Source organism: Marmota flaviventris, chromosome X (assembly GCF_047511675.1).
Source record: "Marmota flaviventris isolate mMarFla1 chromosome X, mMarFla1.hap1, whole genome shotgun sequence".
Lineage (NCBI taxonomy): Eukaryota > Metazoa > Chordata > Mammalia > Rodentia > Sciuridae > Marmota > Marmota flaviventris.
Window position 1 is genome coordinate 9629164 of NC_092518.1, and position 17008 is coordinate 9646171.

General features: G+C 36.3%; 1 pseudogene; it reads right to left on the reverse strand.

Annotated features, from left to right (window-relative positions):
- Positions 1-1721: 1721 nt before the first annotated feature.
- Positions 1722-17008, reverse strand: part of LOC139703345 (large ribosomal subunit protein uL23-like) — a 35163-nt pseudogene continuing 19876 nt past the window's right edge.

The window sequence follows — 17008 nt, forward strand, 5'->3', positions numbered from 1 at the left end:
TAAATATTTCATTTCTCTTAGGTGTATACCTAAAAGTAGAACATCTTGGTTAAATGGAAAATTTTTGAGGAACTGACAGATTGTTTTCCAAAGTGGTTTTACCATTTTATATTTTCATCAGCAGTGTGTAAGAATTCTGATTTTTCTATTATCAACATTGCTATTATCTGACTTTTTGGTTATACGCATGCTGGTGGAGATGAAAATGCATCAAGTTGTGACTTCGAGAATCAGTGATGTAGGTTAGTGACAAAACGTGTATTTAGCATCCACAAGGCCCTTGGTTCAATCTTCAGAATCAAAACAATAAATAAATTGTGGCTTTGATTTCCAATTCTCTTGTGACTAATGATGTTGAGCTTCTTTTCATATGCTTATTGGCCATTTGTATAATTTTTTGGAGAAATGTCTATTTAGATCTTTTGTGCATTTTTAAAATTGATTTGTCTTTTTATTGTAGAGTTGTAAATATTCTTTTTTTAACGTTGCACAAAGATGTTCATTGATACATTATATATATATTAGCAGAAAGAAAGAAAATAAGCATCCGGAAGGCTTCTGAAATGGCCCCAAACTGCACTGGCGAAGTGAATTATGGTACATCTTTATAAAACCATATCGATCAGCTATTTTTTTTGCTTTAAAAAATCTTTTTTTTTCCTTTTTTTATTATTATTAATTGTTCAAAACATTACATAGATCTTGACATATCATATTTCATACATTTGATTCAAGTGGGTTATGAACTCCCAATACTCTAGATCTAAGTCATTTATTGGACATGTGATTAGGACACATTCTCTCCTATTCTATGGATTGCCTTTTCATTGTCCTGATAATGTCTTTTGATGTATAAAAACTTTTAATTTTGATGAAGTATATTTCTACTTTTGGTGATACATCTAAGAATCCACTGTCAAATTCAACATCACAAAGACTTGCCCCTATGTTTTCTTCTAAAAGTGTTATAATTTAAACTTTTGCATTTAGGTCTTTGATTTATTTTGAACAAATTTTTGTATATGGTGTGAGGTAGGGACCACTTTATTCTTTTGTGAAGAAAGTCAAAATTAATTTCCTGTATATTTACTCTAAAAAGTAATCTTCTTATATGTATTTTTTCTTTTTATCCAGACAATTTTCATTCATTTTATTTCTGGTAACATTAGCACTATTTTTTTCTCTTCTTCCTTTGTTCAGGTTTTTGAGAAAGGGAGACACAATCATGCTACATAATTCATCCTTGGACAATCAGAACATTTCATTCCTTCAACCACAATTATAGACATGTGGCTCAAGTAAAGCTAAGCTTCATTTTGAGTCCCACTAAAAGCTAATCCCTGGACTTGGTGAGAGCTATAAATAAAGAGAAAATCTTTCCCTTTGAATTTGAACCATAGAGGATAAACACCTAGAGTTTTTGCCTGCAATCTTTTCACCAAAAGGACTTTTGGAATGTAGCCATTATAGAAGACAATAGCGTGAAGGGATAGGGAAGAATGAGCCTGATAATAAAACTTGAACCACTGGATCTTTTCATGATGCCAGTCCTCTGGAATTCTCAATTCGATGTGCCATTTAATAGTTTAATTTTTACACTTAACCCACTTCAAGTTGGGTTTTCATCTTTCATAGCAAAAAGTGTCCAAACTGATACATAAGTCATGTGGCTTTTTTTACGTTGAAAAAATGTATATTTAGATTTACCAGCTAGACTCAGTTTATATTTTCCCAATTTTGTTGGCTACATCCAAAGCATCATAATTAGGAACCAGTCAAACATATGCCTTCTTTTCTCCAACAAGCCTGATTAGGGTATTGATCTTGGCTACATCAGTTTCATAGAATTTCTGTACAGCCTGTTTGATCTGGGGTTTGCTGGGCTTGACATCAGCAATGAACACAAGTGTGTTGTCTTCTATCTAATCCATGGCCAACTCAGTGGTCAGAAGGTGCTTGATGATGGCATAGTGGCACAGAGGGCAAGCTTGTTTCTCCTGGGGGGGTACTCTTCTGAGGATATTGGGGAGCCACAATATCTTGAGCTGCCAGAAGGTAGGTGACAACATGCAGATATTCCTCCTTTTGTAGTTGTGGGTGCCTTTCAACACTGCCTTCTTGGCCTTCAAAGCCTTTGCTTTGGCTTTAGTTTGAGGAAGGGCAGGAGCTTCATTCTTTGCTTTTGCTCCCACCTTGGTGAAAAGCCCAAGTGGTTTTTTAAATAAAGAGAAGAAAAGAGTTTCTTTCTATCCATCTTCCCTAAAAAGATAGCAGTGGAAAATTTCAAGGGGCTCATATGTCTCTTAATGAAGAGAATGCAGGCAGGAACTGCATTTGTTCAGAATAATCATGACCCAAGGTCCTTGTACAAAAGCAGACTAATGGTCCTTCAAATTCAACAGTGAAATTTTAGATTTTACTTCCAGGTTGTATTTGTATACCTGGCAGAGTATCTAGTACATAATGCACTCTTTAAAAGATGATGGACAGTTAGAATAATAGAAAAACTGTTTCCTCTGCTTAAAACTCTTGACACAAAGGTTTTTAACCCCATTCAGTTTTGACCAGGACCATAGCCCTATGCATGGCCCTAGAGTATTTAGCCTCAAGCTGTCCTTTTGAGAATTCTTCATGCTCTATGGTTATATGGGTCAGTTATTGCCACATAACAAACAACAATACTTATGTGTCTGTCACTTGGCTGAGCTTGGATGTCCTAGACTGACTTCTAATAGGCTACCCTGTTTCAAGCTGTGGGCCCAAGCAAGTCTGCCTTTTTATGGACTGGGCTCTGTTCTGTTCAGTATGTCTCACTATCCATTTCAGGCTGATAAGGTAGCAACTATCTAAGGAAAACTCCTCTCATGGTGACAGCAGAGAGATGAAAGCACATGCCAACCATCTCCTAATACCTCATTAGCCAAATAAGTCACATTGCTGAGCCCAACACTAATAGAATAGGGAAATATATTCCTCTATTTGTGATGGCGGAAAGTGTGAATGTTATTAACACTACTCTACAGCAGTGTTGTAGAACCTTTTTAACCTCAAGATATTGATAGTTCTTTCTCTTGAAAAGCCAAACCAAACTTTTTATTCCTCAAAGTTAAATTATTTATTTCTTCATTCATTCATTTATTAGAAAACAACTTACTGAATATCTATTGAAGCCTGGTATGTAGTGAGAAGGGTATAGGAGGAAAATGGCAAGGCTGGAGAGACTTTTCAGAATAAATCTTCAACTATATCTGGAGGTTGACTGTTGTCTTCAACCTGCCTTTGCTCAAGGACAGCTCCAACTCATCCAGTACTATCCTCCCGTGGACAATGAATCAATATCCTGATGACCCTCAATGAAGAATACAGGAGAAATAGGGGGAAACATAGGTGAGGTCACAACATTCTTTATTTCTCCATCATTATATATTGCATTATTCCAGTGTTGATAAAGCATTACCTAAATTCCCAAGCTAAGCCTTCATTGTGCTCAGTTGTGCTGCTAATATAAACCTGTGTGGTTCCTTTGTGTTCCATAATAAAGAAAGGCTTCCACAAATCTGCCCTCTTTCAAGGGGAAACTGTAAGAGCATATGCACAGTCTTGGATGATTTCAGATTGTTGACAATCTGAGCAGGGAGCACTCCTGCTGCCACCAGGAGAGGTCAACCTTTAAAGATGCAGTAGCCTGTACTCTCAGATTTTAGCCAATGATCACATCCACTGGAATGCAGAAGTTTTTCTCTTCTACATAGGAACTTGTATTATTCAGGGTTCTCCAAAAAAAAAAATAGAACTGGTAGGATGTACACACATGTTTATGTGGAAAGAATATGTGGATGGGGGAAGGGAGTTAGGGAGAGAGATTAATTTATTATAAGGGATATTGGCTCACATTGGCTCATGCGATTAGGAAAGCTGACAAGTTCCACGATCTTCATGATTATTTATGTAGATGGAAGACCCAGGAGATCTGATAGTGTAGTTTCATCCCAAAGACTGGCAGACTTGAGGCCCAAGAAGAGCCAGTATTTCAAGTCAAGTCTAAAGGCAGGAAAAAAACTGATGTCCCATTTAAAAGCAGTCAGGCAGGGGAATTCTCCCTTGCCAAATGCATGGGCATTCTTTTGTTCTAGTCAGGCCTTCAACTGATTGGATGAAACCCACTCAAGTTAGGGAGAACAATCTGCTTTACTTAGTCTACCATTTTAAATGTTGATCGCATCTAAAAAACATACTTACATAAACACCCATAATAATATTTGACCAAATATCTAGGTACCCTAAAGCCAAATGAAGCTGGCTCACAGAATGAACTATATAGAAGTCTTCCCACAGATCTCTCCTTTGCCAATAAAAAAAGACTAGTGGCTCCAAAGTACATGCCATTGGTGAGTCAATTTTACTTTATATAAACTGGTGGGAGACAATTATTCAAATTTTAGGGACTAAGAATCAATTATTAAACGTAGCCTCTATTAAAAATTAAATTACATAAATTAAAAATTAAATGAAGTATTTTTAAAACAAAGGTAATATTAAAAATTTCTATTTATTTCACTGTTATGATTATGCTCTTGAGATTAATTTCATCATTGCATCTGTGTAGGGACATATCAAATGATATGCTATTGCATAAATCTCTTCCCAATTTTTCATTCAATGAGGCTACCTTTGTAGCTTAAAACCTGCCATGGTGGGAGTATTTACACCATGGGAGTCAACAGATGCTGCAAATTATACCTTATTAGAACCTATTTTTCGATGTTCACAAGAACATTACTAATGATATCCTTTATCTACTTTATTTAATAAAGGTGCATTTACATTTTGAAAATCTTAAATCCTTTGAAAATATTGTTAAAATTAACTGATAAATAACAACACAAAAATTGTACATATTCATGAGGTAATGCAATGTTTTGATACTATTAACCTTGTTTTTATCTTCAGAGCTACCCTATGGGATAAGCACTACTGTTAGATCCATTTTGTGGTCCTGAAGCACAAAGAAGTTAAAGTGACTTAACCTAACTCACACAAGCTAAGTAGATAGGCAGATTGGTTTTGGGCTCCATGTTCTCAATCAGTATGCATGTAGTCTTCCTTTTCTGAAAATATAGTACACTATAGGGAATATTCCAATCTTTATCCATACTTAGAACTTGTGCTGTTTCTGTTGTCTCTGGGATCCTTAATATGCTCACTGATCTCATCCTAGGCCCACTCTAGTAGTTAGCCTGAATCTACAAGAGTCCAAGACCTAAATCCAGTGGCAGCCCCCTGGTTTCTTACATGTGGTGGGATCCCTCTCCTGTCTTCTTTTTCCCGTTCTCAACTTTTCCCTCACCCCATGATGCCTATCTAGCTTGCTAACACTACTACTTCCAGTTACTTTCACTTACTAGCATTGTGGTCCTGCATAAATATTTTTAAACTTTCCAAGTCTTATTTTCTTCATTCATAAATTGGAACTCACAATGGAGTAGTAACATAAGTGTAAAAAATTTATTCTGTATCAAACACATGTGAGTTAAATTTGAATGTGTTCCCACTTACCTTCACACATTCTTCCCCTTATAGCTTGTGCTGCAGTAATCTATCGCCATGACTTTATCCTACCTAGTATACTCTCTTGAGTCATCAGAAAAGTGATGGAAACCTACTTCTGGGCAGGTTTTCTTGGAGAGCAATCATTCATACTAAGATGCAAGATGCTGAATGGGCCTGCCTAATCAATAGCAAGCCTTGTCTCCAGCTGGAATTCAATCCATTTTGACTGCTTCAGTGGGACTCCTGGGGCTTAGACAGTATCGAAAAGCAATTACTGATTTTCACTTATTTTAGCTCTGCAAGTTCCTTGCTGGCCCACTCCATTATCCCCACCTCTCCAAGTCCCTTATGCTGCAAGGCAACCTCTTCCTTCCTCTTAGTGACAAAACCTGAGTGTCTTTCCAAACTGCAATGTCCTTTTTTCTTATGATGGGTTTTTACCTTTAACTCAGAGGCCTCTACCCCATTAGCCACAAACATAACTACTTCCTTGATGTCTGCTCAATTCAAACTTGTTAACCCCCCAAAATAGATAAATCTTCTAACAGTTGGAATTTACCAACAGAATCAGCTTCATCAAAAGAACTGAACTCAAGCTCTTCATTCCTCAACAGTAGGGGTTGGCAAACTTTTTCAGGAAAAGCAGATAGTAAAAATTTTAAGTTCCTGAGGCCAAATGATCTCTTTGGTAACTACTCCATTCTGCTATTGTAATTCAAAGCAGACACAGACAAAATGTAAACAAATGGGCATGACTGGCTTTCAATGAACTGTATTTACAGATGCAAAAATTTTAATTGCATATATTTATCAGACACCATAAATATTCTTTGTTTTCCTTTCAGCATTTAAAAATATAAAACCATTTTTAGCTCATGGGTTATACAAAAAGCCAGATTTGGCCCATGAGTCATAGTTTTCTGACCTCTCCTCTGTAGGAAATACCTTGTGAAACTAGAATCTGCAAGTTTAACATAAACTTCCCACGTCCCAGGCATTAGGCATTGCAACTTAAAACCTGTCCAGGTATACTTATTCATTGGACAGCATCCATTTTTGACCATTTTAATCATCTGAAAGAGTATTTTTGCCAAACCTATGTTAATTCTTTTTAAAAAATAGCTAACTGGTTGACCACTACCAAATCCCTGTCTTAGATCAGGCTCCCTAGAAGCTGATCTTGAAACAGTTTTGGATATGAGTGTTTTATTGAAGTGAAGGGCAAACTCTCAAGAGAAAAGTCTAACGAAATCAAGGTAAGACATGAAGGAAATCAAGCAAGTATGTGGGCTCAGCTGGGGGTTTCAGCCTGAGCCCATGCAGCACTCTGGAGCACAGATAACACCTAGTTAGTCTAACCTTGAACCCAGGGGACAGGCCCTTTGTAGTCCCTGTCAATAACATTCCAGGTGAGGCAGCTGCCATTCAGTGGAGGAAAATCTTCAGGGAGAGGAGCAGCTATGAGTTGTTTGGGCTAATACTCACAGCAACAAGTAAAGAGGATGCATCAGAACAACAACAGAGACCAGTACACTCCCCCTTGTACAAGGCAGCCAAACTCTTGGTTTTGAAAGGCTGCAGCCAGTTTACATCCCCAAGAAGAATTCACAAGTAGCCTTTCCATCCTGGTACCTTTCCTTCTTCAAGGTGGGCTACCTCCTAAAGGGGTCACTGAGCTTCCCAGGAGTGAAAACCAATGGGGTTGGGTGGAAATGCTGTATTTTCCACATGCCTAAGAGCTGCTGACTACCTCAGCTCTGGGAGAGCTTCTCTTGTTCTGAATAGATAACTCACAAGCCAAGGAGAGGGAATTATATATTTTTCTGTATCAATTATCACTCCCCCACATAGCCAACCTTTACAAACTACCATCTTTCCTAACATACTGCTCCAGTTGTTGTTCCAAGGCAGCTGTTGTTACTTTGGGCCTTTCCTCAGAACACTTTTTTTTAACATTTTGACATGCATTTTTAGTTGTTGAGGGACCTTTATTTTATTTTTATGTGGTGCTGAGAATTGAACTCAGTGCCTCACACATGCTAGGCAAGCGCTCTACCACTGAGCCACAACCCCAGCCCTCCTGGAATCTCTTTCTAGCCAATCAGCCTGATGGCTCTTTCAGGCCTTCTGCAATGCCTTTTTTGGATGGCTGATGCTCCTATATCTTCTTTTACTAGGAATATATTCTTTTATTCTCTTGTTTAATGCCTACACATACTTCAGATATCAGCTCAAATGTCACTTCTGTTGGGAAATTTCCCCATACCAACTTTATTCTCTCAGACAGGTCAGATCCTTATTTTATAATCTCAATAGTCATGTATATCTTTCCTTCATATAGCACTTATTACAGTGTATATTTACTGTTTTGTTTCTATAATAATTTGATACTCTGTCTCCCACCCCACATGGGATCATGTGTACTTTGACTACCATTATTCCAGGAATCTATTACAAGAAAATTATTTGAAAAACAAAGAGTTACCCCAGGCTAATTCCCTTGCCTCAAGGTGAGACTACCTTAGAAGTGGATGTAAGTCACATAGAGAAGAAACAAACCACCTTAACCAAGTCTAGATAAGCCAACCCCTTCCTAATAAACCAGCTAAATAAATGTTTATTATTTTATGCCATTAAGACTCTGTAGCTATTTATAACCCCAGTGTTACTATGGCCATAGAAAAATAATGTACAGAGATTTGCAGAATTTTTATTATACTCATGAGCATTGTGAATCTCCAGGAGGGAATTTTAAAATTATTTGACCACAAATTACCCTGTCATGCCTTTTTTTTTCATAGAGTATGTAATGGGACTAATTTTCTGAGGAACATGATATGAGAAATGCCATTTTAAGGACTTTCATAACTATAATATTAACTCTGTATTTCCAGGGACCAAATAGCCTAATTCTTGTGCTTAGCATATAATCCTTTTTTATTTAGATAATTGTAGATTCATATGAAATTAGAAAAATTATATGCAGAACTGTCATGTGCATTGTACCTATTTCCTCCAATGGTAATCTTTTGCAAAACTAAAATATAATATGATAATCAGGGTATGGACAGTAATGCAGTCTACTGATCTTATTTAGATTATGCCAGTTTTATTTGTACTTGTGTGTGCATGTATGTTAATTTTATAAATTAGTAATCTCATTGGAGAGATGATGGGATTTCATATGTATGGATATGTTAAGCAGATATATTAAAGGACCAGACATCAGCTTCTTTGATAGTATAAAATTGACCATCAATTCAAATTCCAAAATAAAATTAAATTAATTTAAATAAAAATTCCTTTTGGGGACTGGGGATGTGGCTCAAGCAGTAAAGCGCTCGCCTGGCATGCGCAGGGTGCTGGGTTCAATCCTCAGCACCACATACAAATAAAATAAAGATATTGTGTCCACCGAAAACTAAAAATAATAAATATTTTAAAATTCTCTCTCTCTCTCTCTCTCTCTCTCTCTCTCTCTCTCAAAAAAAAAAATTCCTTTTGTTTCCTGGACTTTTTCATTTTGCTTCACAATATATGGATGAACACATTTTTTAGAGAATTCTGACAATTTTTAAACTTTGGTATCCTAGCATGTGGATAACAACATCCTTTCTTACTCACTCTAATTCACAGACTATATTTTGCCCCTAATTTATTTTTTTTTAATTTTTTATTGTTGGCTGTTCAAAACATTACATAGCTCTTGATATATCATATTTCACACTTTGATTCAAGTGGGTTATGAACTCCCATTTTTACCCCGTATACAGATTGCAGAATCACATCAGTTACACATCCATTGATTTACATATTGCCATACTAGTGTCTGTTGTGTTCTGCTGCCTTTCCTATCCTCTACTATCCCCCCTCCCCTCCCCTCCCCTCCCCTCTTCTCTCTCTGCCCCCTCTACTGACATTCATTTGTCCCCCTTGTATTATTTTTCCCTTTCCCCTCACTTCCTCTTGTATGTACTTTTGTATAACTCTGAGGGTCTCCTTCCATTTCCATGCAATTTCCCTTCTCTCTCCCTTTCCCTCCCACCTCTCATCCCTGTTTAATGTTAATCTTCTTCTCATGCTCTTCGACCCTACTCTGTTCTTAGTTACTCTCCTTATATCAAAGAAGACATTTGGCATTTGTTTTTTAGGGATTGGCTAGCTTCACTTAGCATAATCTGCTCCAATGCCATCCATTTCCCTGCAAATTCTATGATTTTGTCATTTTTTAATGCAGAGTAATACTCCATTGTGTATAAATGCCACATATTTTTTATCCATTCGTCTATTGAAGGGCATCTAGGTTGGTTCCACAGTCTTGCTATTGTGAATTGTGCTGCTATGAACATCGATGTAGCAGTGTCCCTGTAGCATGCTCTTTTTAGGTCTTTAGGGAATAGACCGAGAAGGGGAATAGCTGGGTCAAATGGTGGCTCCATTCCCAGCTTTCCAAGAAATCTCCATACTGCTTTCCAAATTGGCTGCACCAATCTGCAGTCCCACCAGCAATGTACAAGTGTACCCTTTTCCCCACATCCTCGCCAGCACTTGTTGTTGTTTGACTTCATAATGGCTGCCAATCTAACTGGAGTGAGATGATATCTTAGGGTGGTTTTGATTTGCATTTCTCTGACTGCTAGAGATGGTGAGCATTTTTTCATGTACTTGTTGATTGATTGTATGTCCTCCTCTGAGAAGTGTCTGTTCAGGTCCTTGGCCCATTTGTTGATTGGGTTGTTTGTTCTCTTATTGTATAATTTTTTGAGTTCTTTGTATACTCTGGATATTAGGGCTCTATCTGAAGTGTGAGGAGTAAAGATTTGTTCCCAGGATGTAGGCTCTCTATTTACCTCTCTTATTGTTTCTTTTTTGCCCCTAATTTATGTGTTCTGACAAGACACATTTGTGTCTGAATTTGGAGAGTTGAATAATTTTAATTTGATAAGCAAAGGAAGAAGACACTGCATGTGAATAATATTTTTCTCAGAGTGTAGCTATTCGTGTTTATCTAAGGACAAATGAAAAAAAAATCAATCTTTTTTCCCACAAGTAAATGGAAATAGATTTTACTTTTCTTAATGAGGATCAGACTAAATACTTTGTTTATAGGTGTATGTGTTACTAGTAAAACTGAGTTTTTCTTTTTCAGTGTTTGCTATTTAGGGAACTACATAATAGCTTGATTATCCCAAAGGTAGAGAGTCTCAGTAAATTTCAATCAGATTGAATATTCTAAGAAGTTCAATGCTGAATTTTTGAAACAAAGACTCTGTATTGTTTTCTTGTCTTTTTCAGTTATTCAAAATGATTATATGGTTTCCTTATTGTTGTTATACTAAGCTACTGGGATAATAAACAAACACTAATTTTTTAAAATGAAAAATAAAATCCCAAGTGTTGAAAAAGAATACTTAACTCATAAGCCCAGACTTGGACTTTTCAGAAAAACAGGATTAATTCTCCTCTGTCCAATCTGCCTGGCAATCTGAAAACTATTATAAGAGTATAAAGTTAGGTTGTGAAGCCCTAAAATGATCTCTCAATATAATGAAAAAAGTATGATATATTGTGCTAGTGGTGCACAATAGCCATCCCAACCCCTCTAGCTTTTCAATTTCTATTAAAATGGTAAAAACATGAACAGCAGACAAATAGTTATATTCCTAGTCTCTTTGTAGCTATGGGTATCCATGTGACACAGTTCTGCATGGTTATATGGAAGAAGAAGTTTGCCAAGAACTTCTGCAAAAAGTCTTTCTTCCTTATAAAGTGACAATATTTAAGTAAAGCATACTCTCTGGTATAGATCCTTTACTTTTCTTTCTGGCTTGAATATGAAAATGAGATACTCTGGTGTTTGGAACTGCAGCAGCCATCTTGAAACCAGGAGGCAATAACCTAAGGCAGAAAAGCCAATAGGCTGATAACAACAGAACCCAATGATAGAAAAATCCTGACTCATTCATTGAGCCATTACTCCAAACCTGGAATCACCGGAATTCTTGTGTAAAATGAATTTCTTTATTATTTAAATTACTGTTAGCTCTTGAGTTCTCCTTTTAAAAAAATTTGGTTTATTTATTCTTTTTAGATATACATGACAGTAGAGTATATTTTGGCATATTATACATGCATAGAGTATAATTTATTCTAATTAGGATCCCATTCTTGTGGTTGTACATGATGTGGAGTAACTCTTGTTGTGTATTCAAATACAAGACTAAGAAAGTTAAGTCTGATTAATTCTTCTGTCCTTCCTCTTCCCCTTCCTCCTCCCTTGTTGAGTTCTTTTACTATAGCCAAATGTGTCCCTAGATGATAGAAAGAAAGTAAGAACTAAGATGCTGTAACAATCTAGCCTGGTTATATTCAGAGGCCAAGAGAAAATAGTAATGCTTTTCAAATAAAAGAAATAACCTTATCTGTTTACAAAAGGAGAGGTAGTGTAGTATATTCCATAAAGACTCTACTAAGTTGCTGAGAATGAATAATAACCTTGAAACATATTGGAAGTAGTGTTAGATTGATGGTTGTGGCAGATGGCATTAATGGCCCCAAATCCTCACCCTTCTCTGTGGTGATAACCTGTGCCATGTTTCTCAGTAGTAATTCTCATCTTGCTTCCCACCCCTTCACATCAGGTTTGGCCATATGCCTTGATTTGGCCAATGGGTATAAGCGGTCATCACCTGAGTCGGGACTTGAGATGTTTCTTGCCATTTTGTCATAAGCATGAGAAGAATATGTCCTGCCCACTCTTCTGGTTCCAGCTGAGGAAGTTCTGCTGAGACCTGTCATTCAGATCAGCCAACCCCAGGCTCCCCCATGGATTTGCAAAAAAATAAATGCTTTTTATTGTATGGCATTGTGGTGTGTGTGTGTGTGTGTGTGTGTGTGTGTGTGTGTGGTTACTCACTACAGAGTATTAATATAGTAATATGTAACTGAAATTGTGAGTAAGAGACTCTAGACTTGAGCCAGACTGATGTTTTTTTTATTATTATTTCCAAAGTTCTACATGTTTATTAAGGTAAACAGTAGTGAGATGTATGCATGATTTTGATTTTATTCATTATAATTTTCAACACTTAAAAAGTGTTGTTATTATCCTTTGTTTTTCTTATATTTTCTTTTATTTATATATTAGATTTATTTATTTTAATTAGGCATATATGACAACAGAATGCATTTGATTCATTGTACACAAAAAAAGGGAGAGAGGAGGCAGGAGGGCAGGAAGCATGGTGGAATGAGATAGACATCATTACCCTAGGTACATGTATGACTGCATATATGGTGTGACCCTACATCATGTACAACCAGAGAAATGTAAAGTTGTGCTGATAGGTTTTTAATCCCTGTTCTGTGCTGCATGAGTGGGCAAGGTAAAATTTAAAATGTCAACCTAATCCTTGCTTTTAATCACTATTCTATACCACCTCTAACAATTACACTCTAGTAGAAATGTATTCAAAGATGATTTTCAAATCATGGGCCCCATAAGAGCAGTTGTTGAAATCTACTGGAGATTCCTGAAAGGAGGATAGTGTAATTGTGAATCCCAGAAAAAGAGCTTCCCAAAAACATCAAAAATTTACATGTGTTATGCACTAGTTTTTCTTAACATGGACATGGTAATTTTCAAATTTGGAAATAGTAATGATATGTCAAAAGGTGATGGTGCATGAGTATCATGGAATACATGCATATAGAAATGTGGCATATATGGGCTGGGGATGTGGCTCAAGTGGTAACACGCTCGCCTGGCATGCGTGGGGCGCTGGGTTCGATCCTCAGCACCACATACAAATAAAATAAAGATGTTTTGTCCACCGAAAAAAAATAAATACTAAAAAATTCTCTCTCTCTCTCTCTCTCTCTCTCTCTCTCTCTCTCTCTCTCAAAAAGAAAGAAAGAAGTGTGGCATATAAACAAAGTCCTACAAAAGTTGGAAGATAGCTACTGAGACTTGATCAGGAAGGAGGTCACATCTGGTTTCATAGCCGCTGTGTCTCAAGTAGATGAAGGGAGATTAGAGTAGCACCTCTAATTCAACAGCAGGTGCTGATGATCCCTTCTGCCCATTCTGTTTCACTCTCAACAGCATGAACATCTCCGTATCTATGTCCTTTCTTATCCTAAACTAAGTTAATGGCTTGATTAATTGACATGGGTAAGTTTCATCATTAGTGTGCAATTTGACAAAATACTGACCCTGTAAATCCACTTCAGAAAAATTTTCATAGCGATACAGGCTTGCAAAGACAGATATAGGGACATTTTCACTGAAGTTTCATTTTCAAAGCTGATTAATGAGGAAATGGTTACATAATTAATGTATTGCCTGGCATATCATAGAAATGAATACTAATTAGCCATTTTTAAAAACAAAGTGGATATATGTGTAGTGATATATAATAAATGCAAGATGCATTGTAAAAGCTGAAAAGAGCCAAACAGGACTGGGGTTGTGGCTAAGGGGTAGAGCACTTGCCTGGCATGTGTGAGGCCCTGGGTTTGATCTCAGCACCATATATAAATAAACAAAGTGAAAAATCCATTGGCAACTAAAAAATATTTTTAAAAAGAACCAAACAAATGTAAAATATCTTATGTTTTCATTTATGGCAATCAAAGGCATGCTCACCTAAATATGCAATGGGGTCACAGGTTTATAAATATACACGCGTGTCCAAAACAAATATATCTTCTTTGCTTCTTATAATTCATCTAATCTTCCTCTTGATCTCTTCTCTTACCCTAATGAATAATGGGGAGAATCTTAAATTTGCTAATTAATTGTATCTTACACAAAAAATTGTTTTGAATATTTATTTTAAAATACTTGTAGGGTCACAAGAAGTTGTAAGATATATATAGGGAGGTTCCATGTATCCTTCATCTAGCTGCTCCCAATAGTAACATCTTGCATAACTATAGTATAATATCAAAACCAGGAAACTGACATTGATACACTATTGAACTTTTTCAGATTTCAGTTTTCTTACCTGTGTGTGCAGATATATGCAATTTTATCACATATGTAACTTCATGTAATCACTACCACAGTCAGGATACAGAACAGTTCTGTCACCACAAGGCTACTTTGTGTTACCCCCTTATAAGCTATACCTGTTCCCTCCCCCTAATCCTAACTGCTGGCACCACTAATTCATTCTCCATTTCTATAATTTTGTTATTTCAAGAATTTAAAAAAATATATGTAAAACGTTTCTATTTATATAAAATGAATCATATAAGCTTTGAAATTGTCTTTCTCACTATCATAATTCCCTTCCAGTCAATCTGAGTTATTATACATATCAATAATTTACCCCTTTTTTTGTTTGTTTGTTTTCATTTTTGCTTAGTAGTGGTGAGGATGAAACCAAGGGCCTTGCACAAGGTAGACAAGGACTCTACCACTGAGCTATACCACTAACCCCTATTCCTTTTATATTGCAATTTTTAGGTCTTGTGTAGAATAGCAGAGTGGAACCTCTTATTTACTCAATGTAAACAAATGAAAGGATGAAAAATAGAATGTATTACCTATGTCTTAAATATTATATATAATTCTCTTTTTTATTCTTTAGTGTATTTCCCTTACACTTAGGGTGTGCTATGATTAGGCCTGTTTTACAGATAAGAAAACTGAGGCTCAGAGAGAAAATGTTTATTCATTTTATAATACCAAATTTCAAGTTATTGGTCAGAACAAAGATGGATCTTTGGGCTTTTAGGAGAGTGAAGAACACAATAATAGAATCTTCTCAGCCTCGGAAAAGGTTACCTAGAAGTCCAACATGAACACATGTTCTTAGGGATGGGTAGAAAACTCCAGGTATCTCTAATTGTGACATCAGTTTCTTTAACTGAGATGGAGAGAACAGGGTTTAAATTCATCATTTTATGAAGTTAGGACAAGATAACATTCTAGGGAAAGCCCAAAAGCAAATATCTGGCACTTCAAAGTTTACAAAACCTGTGTTCTGTTGATTTTATCCATGAAGAATTACCTGGAAGCAAAGTGTCTACACTAGCAAACAAGCCAATATTTATAACACACAACACAACAGAGCCCCTTTACCCTCAGTATTTCTAGGATTCCAGGGTCTCGTACAATCAACAGGAGTCTGCAGGACTGCTAAGTGTGAAAAGTTGTGCTAATGAGGAAAGCTGCTAAGTGTCAAAATGGCAAATGCAAGGAAGGCATGTGTTCTCAGAAAGGCAAATGCTTTCTGAATTCCCTGGAGTGAGCTTGCATTTTTGTGCTCAAGTCTCAGGATTCTACTTTCATAAAGTCCTATGGTTGACAGATCCCTTAAAAGTAATTCAAGCAGCCAGGTGTAATGGCACATGCTTGTAGTCCCAGCTACTCAGGAGGTGAAAGAAGGAGTATCTCAAGATCAAGTTGAGCCTGGGCAACTTAGTGAGACACCATCTCAAAAGAGAAAAGGCTTGGGATGTGGCTCAGTGGTAGAGCACCCCTGGGTTCAATCCCCAGTAACACACACAAGCACTAACACACACAAAATTAAAGCATATAGATCAACAATGATTGCATGATATTTGAGCTGGGTAGTTGAGGTTCACTGAAAATTGGCATGAGGGATACATGGGGGTGATGAAAGTATTCTAAAACTGAATTGTGGTGATGGTAGAACAACTCTATATATTTACCAAAAATCATGTACATGTAAAAAATATACATTTAAAATGGTTTAATTTTATGGTATATAAATTATACCTCAATAAAACTATTTTTAAATAGTAATTCAATAATATCTTTCCCTCAATACTTGTGCCCTCTATTTTAAATTTTATTTTAATTGACAAATAACAATTGCATATATTTTGGAGTTCAATGGGATGTTTTGATATACATTTACAATTTTAAAAGATTAAATCAGGCTAATTAAATGCATCAATTCATATAGTTATTATTTTGTGGTGAAAACATTTAAAATCTACACTTTTAGGAATTTTTAAATATGCAATGCATTATTATTTATTATAGCCACTATTCTGTGCAATAACTCATTGAAGTTTATTCTTCCTAACTGAAACTTTGAAGACTTTGATCACTATCACCCTGTCTCCTCTGACCCGAAACTTCGTCACCCACCATATGAGATCATACAATATTTGTTCCTCTGTACCTGGCTTATTTTGCTTAACATGATGTCCTCCAGGTTCATCCATGTTGTTGCAAATTACAGGATTTACCTTTTTTAAAAAAAGTTGAATATAGTATTCCATTGTTTGTATGTTTTACATTTTCTTTATCCATTTATCTGATTATGGACACTGTTTTAGTCAACTTTTTCACTGCTGTGAGTGAAAGATCCCATCAGCACAATTTTAAGGGATGGAAAAGTTTATTTGAGGGCTCAAAGTTTCAGAAGTCTCAGTCTATAGAAGTCCAGCACCATTCCTCAGGGCTCCAGGTGAGGCT